Source organism: Triticum aestivum, chromosome 2D (genome assembly GCF_018294505.1).
Source record: "Triticum aestivum cultivar Chinese Spring chromosome 2D, IWGSC CS RefSeq v2.1, whole genome shotgun sequence".
Lineage (NCBI taxonomy): Eukaryota > Viridiplantae > Streptophyta > Magnoliopsida > Poales > Poaceae > Triticum > Triticum aestivum.
Window position 1 is genome coordinate 557,841,225 of NC_057799.1, and position 5,859 is coordinate 557,847,083.

Sequence of the window (5,859 nt, forward strand, 5' to 3'; positions counted from 1 at the left end):
AATGGAAAGGATCACTCCATATGCCATAGGGCTATTTTAAAAAGAAAAGATTTTGAAAAACTTTCCCAATGAAAAACATTTGTGTTGAGCCAACACAAGATGAAAAACCTCCAAGACCAAAGATCAAGTCTTGGATGAAACCAAACAAAAATACTTGTCATAAAAAGAAAGTTTTTAAGAAGGAGAGTCCTTTAGAAGAAAAAAAACTTTAAATAACCTCCTTCAAATCCAATAAAGATTTTGATAAAGCCAAATAAAAATTTTGGGTGTCACATGAAGTTAGCCTAGTGCAATGTCAGAAGCTAGGGATGTGACACCAAGGGCCCAGCGAATCAACTTGCAACTACCTCACGCGTTGGGCCGAGCTGCGCAACTCCTGCGAAGGGGTGTACGAGGTTCAAGCCATAGAGTACTTCACCGCCGGGTGCCGAGAGGGAACCCTCCTCAAGCAGCGGCTCCTCTGCAATGAGCCGACTACCCTCGACAAGCTGCTGATCATAGTGGACATGTACGCCACGGCCGACTCTTCACTGAAGACTGAGCTTCGAGTGGATGCATCTGGAAAGGTGCTCGCTCTGGCTCCCAAGACGCCGGCCAGTGACTCCAATCGACGCCCGTACGACCATAAGCGCAAGGCCCCTATGCCGCCTTCCACCAGTCGGCAAGTAGCCACAGTCGAAGATGAACAACCTGAAGGGCGGCCCGCGCCCAAGAAGCCGAAGGGCGGCAGGCCGGCTTGGCAGCCAGGTTACTCCTACGAGCAAATCATTGATGCCCCCTGCAAGTTCCACATCGGCGCGAAGCCGTCCAACCACACGACTCGGAAGTGTCATTGGCTCACGCGAATCTCCAAAGGCGAAGGGCTGGTGCCGCCTCCACCTGCTGGCCAGCCGCCTCCAGCCCCTCAGCAGCCGGCTGCTCGACGAGCAGTTGGAGCCATTCAAGACGAGTTCCTGGACGAGCATGCCGCCTACATCGTCTTTACAAGCCAAACTGAAGACAGGCGCAGTCGGCGCCGACAACACCAAGAAGTCAACGCGGTCGCCTCTAACAACCCAGAGTTTATGCATTGGTCTGAGAAGCCTATCAACTGGAGCCGGGCCGATCACCCAGAGGTGATGCCGTCTCCCGGCTCGTATGCATTGGTGTTGGACGCCACCCTCGCGACAGAAAGGCGGGCTGCCCGTTTCTCCCGTGTACTGATTAACAGTGGGAGCAGCATCAACATACTGTACCGTGACACCATGGAGAAGCTGAACATCAAGATGAAGCATCTCATGCCAAGCCGGACTGTGTTCCATGGCATCGTACCCGGCCTGTCCTGTTCACCAATAGGCAAGATCAAGATAGATGTTCTCTTTGGAGACAAGGATCACTTCCGCCGAGAAGCAATCTGGTTTGAAGTGGTGGATCTAGAGAGCCCTTACCATGCGTTGCTTGGCCGACCTGCCCTGGCCAAGTTCATGGTTGTGCCCCACTACGCCTACCTCAAGATGAAGATGCCGAGTTCGAAGGGGATCATCACCATAGCCGGAGACTACAAGAAATCCTCTGAGTGTGCTGCAGCCAGCAGCCGGCTGGCCGAGTCCCTCGTGATTGCTGAAGAAAAGAAGATGTTGGACCGAGTCGTGGCCATGGCCGGCAAGCAGTCGGCCCTGTCCCCTGACCCCAAGGAGTATGATGCTCAAGGCCCCTTCCAGCCGGCCAAGGAAACAAAGAAGATACCTCTGGACCCAGAGAACCCGGAGAGGTTTGCCGTCATTGGGGCAAACCTGGACAGCAAATCGGAAGGCGAGCTCGTCGATTTCCTCCGTGAGAATCGGGACATCTTTGCATGGTCCCCAAAGGACATGCTAGGTGTTCTGAAGGATTTCGCCGAGCAAAAGTTACACGTCCGAGCAGACGCAAAACCAATCAAACAACCTCTCCGCCGACTATCGGAGGAAAAGAGAAGGATTGTGGGATAGGAGATAGCCCGGCTTCTGGCAGCCGGCTTCATTATGGAGGTGTTTTTTCCAGAATGGCTTGCCAACCCAGTCCTGGTGTTGAAGAAGAACAATAAATGGCGCATGTGTATAGATTACACCAGCCTCCACAAAGCCTGCCCCAAAGATCCGTTCGCCTTGCCTCGGATCGATCAAGTGATAGACTCCATAGCCAGATGCGAGATGTTGTGTTTCTTGGATGGTTACTCAGGCTACCATCAGATCAAGTTGGATCCAGCCGACCGCCTGAAGACCGCCTTCATCACACCATTCGGAGCTTTCTGCTACCTGACTATGACATTCGGCTTGAGAAATGTCGGTGCCACTTTTCAGTGTTGCATGCAGAAATGCCTCCTCAAGCAACTCGGCCGAAATGCCCACGTCTACGTAGACGATATTGTGGTGAAGACGGAGAAGCGCGGCACCCTGCTGGAAGACATCAGAGAGACATTTGACAACTTGCGCCAGTTTCGGATCAAGCTCAACCCTGAGAAATGCGTGTTCGGAGTACCAGCCGACCAGCTCCTAGGCTTCTTGGTCTCCGAACGCGGCATCGAGTGCAACCCAGTGAAGATCAAGGCCATAGAGAGAATGGAGATACCTACCAAGCTGCGAGACGTCCAAAAGTTTACCGGGTGCCTGGCCTCCCTGAACTGCTTCATCAGCCGGCTAGGAGAGAAGGCTCTCCCCCTGTACCGACTCATGAAAAAGTCTACCCACTTCGAGTGGAATGACCAAGCAGACCAAGCTTTTCATGAGTTGAAGAAGATGTTGACCACGCCGCCTGTCTTGGCGGCGCCGACTGAGAAAGAGCCCATCCTCCTTTACATCGCCGCAACTAGCCGAGTTGTCAGCACAGTTATTGTGGTCCAGCACCCAGAAGAAGGTCGAGCTCAGTTAGTCCAGAGGCCGGTGTATTATTTGAGCGAAGTACTGTCCACCTCGAAGCAAAACTACCCGCATTACCAGAAGATGTGCTATGGCGTATACTTTGCCGCCAAGAAGCTGAAGCCCTACTTTCAAGAGCATCCCATCATGGTCGTATGTACAGCCCCGCTTGCCGAGATCATAGGCAGCCGAGATGCATCCGGCCGGGTGGCCAAGTGGGCCATTGCGCTGGCTCCTTACACGATCTTCTACCAGCCTCGCACCGCCATCAAGTCCCAAGCATTGGCCGACTTTCTTGTCGACTGGGCCGAGACCCAGTACCTACCGCCGGCTCCCGACTCCACTCGTTGGCGGATGCACTTCGATGGATCCAAGATGCCCACCGGCTTGGGAGCCGGCATCGTCCTCACCTCTCCCAAGGGCGACAAACTCAGATACACATTGCAAATCCATTTTGCCGCCTCCAACAATGTGGCCGAGTACGAGGCGCTCATACATGGGCTCCGGCTAGCCAAAGAGCTTGGCATCCGCCGGATTCTGTGCTATGGCGACTCGGATTTGGTAGTCCAACAATCATCTGGCGACTGGGACGCCAAGGACGCAAACATGGCGAGCTACCGATTCCTCGTCCAGCAAATCAGTGGATACTTCAAAGGGTGCGAGTTCCTCCACGTGCCACGGGCCGACAACGACTAAGCAGATGCCCTGGCACGAATCGGCTCCACCCGACAAGCTATACCAACCGGCGTCTCTCTCCAACGACTCCTCAAGCCGTCTGTCAAGCCGTCTCCAGAATCAGACTCCATCTTCGTACCACCTGACCCTGGCGCGATCGGATCCGACTTGGGGAACCCAGCAGGCGACTCGGGGACTTCGACAGGCGGCCCGGGGACTGCCGTAGTCGCACCCGGCTCGGGGACTTCAAAACCCGGCCCGGGGACTGCAGCAGTCGGCCCGGGGACTGCAACGACACAACAGGCGGTGGCCGACTCCAACTCTTCACCACCCAACCCACCCACCCTGGTCGCAGTAGTCGTACTGACAATAGAAGAAGTCACAGCTCCATCATGGGCCCAGCCCATCCTCAACTTCCTGGTAAACAGAGAGCTGCCGGCTGACGAGACCTCGGCAAGACAAGTTCAACGCCGAGCCGGAGCATACACAATAGTCAACAGAGAACTCGTTAGGCGCAACGTCACTGGAGTCTACCAGCGCTGCGTCGAGCCAGAGAAGGGCATAACAATCCTAAAGGACATCCACCAAGGCGAATGCGGCCACCACGCGGCCTCAAGATCCCTTGTCGCCAAAGCTTTCTGCCATGGGTTCTTCTGGCCGACTGCTTTGGAAGACGCCAAGGAATTAGTCAAACACTGCAAAGGGTGCCAAGTCTTCAGCTCCAAGCAACACCTGCCGGCTTCTACACTCAAAACCATTCCCCTCACCTGGCCCTTTGCCGTTTGGGGACTGGACATGGTGGGCCCATTCAAGACGGCACGCGGCGGCATGACACATCTGCTTGTCGCCGTGGACAAATTCACCAAGTGGATTGAAGCGAAGCCGATCAAGAAGCTGAATGGGCTGACTGCCTTGACATTCATCGCAGATATCACCACCCGGCACGGCGTACCACACAGCATCATCACCGACAATGGCACGAATTTTGCCAAGGGAGCACTGGCGCGTTTCTGTGCGACACAGGGCATCCGACTGGACTTAGCGTCCGTTGCCGACCCAAAGTCAAACGGCCAAGTCGAGTGAGCAAACGGCCTCATCCTCTCCGGCATCAAGCCCCGACTGGTCGTACCACTGGAGCATTCGGCCGGCTGCTGGCTCCACGAGCTGTCGGCCGTCCTCTGGAGTCTGCGTACTACCAAGAACAAGTCGACCGGCTTCACCCCTTTCTTCCTTGTATATGGTGCCGAGGCTGTCATCCCAACTGACATTGAGTTCGACTCACCTCGGGTCACCATGTACACGGAGGTGGAGGCCGAGGAAGCACGAGAAGATGGCGTCGACCTGCTGGAAGAGGGCCGGCTGTTAGCACTCAGCCGATCCGCCATCTACCAGCAGGGTTTGCGCTGTTACCACAACTGGAAGGTCAAGCCAAGATCCTTCCAAGAAGGCGATCTTGTGCTCCGGCTGATCCAGAGAACAGCCGGCCAGCACAAGCTCTCGGCCCCTTGGGAAGGCCCCTTCGTCATCAGCAAGGTCCTAGGCAATGACCCCTACTACCTGATCGACGCGCAGAAGCCGAAGGCGCGCAAGAGAGATGATTCCGGCAAGGAGTCGGAATGACCATGGAACGCCAATCTCCTCCGAATATTTTACAGTTAAAAGCAGTATGTACCACGCTACCTTTTGTATTAAGTACAAGACAACGGGCCCCCCGAGGAGCACTCGGGGAGTACCCTCTTTTATCTATGTATGACAAGTGTCATACCTATGAATGTACTATTACATTTAAGTTTCTGTCCGGCACCGGGTTCGACCAATTGGCCCGGGGACTTGTCGCCTTGAGTTATATTAAAGTTCTACCTGCAGTCAGAAAAGTAGTGTGCCGGCACCCAAGCCCTCTCTTGATTGAAAGTCACAGCTCGAAGAACCGACTGTCCGACTGGCAAGAGCCAAAGGCAGGAAAGGATGCCCACACGAAAAACGGCTAAGGACTAACGAACCTATATAACACAAGCCGGCCTCCCACCACGCCTACCGGCTGTCAGAACAGCCGGCTGGCCGGCTTCCCATTCACGTTGCTACAATCCAAGAAAGCTAGAGTACTTGTCCTCCCAACCAGCCAAGCACTTCTCCAGCCACAGACTGCAGAGCAGCTGTCCAGCTGGGAAGGCGGCGACCAAGGGAGGGCGGCAAAGGAAACAGCCAAAGGATGAAAAGCAAGAACAATGGGAAGCCAAACACATGCATGATTATATTTACACAAAAGGCCTTCGGCAGGCCGGCAGTAAGCATAGTTTGAATACACCCCCAG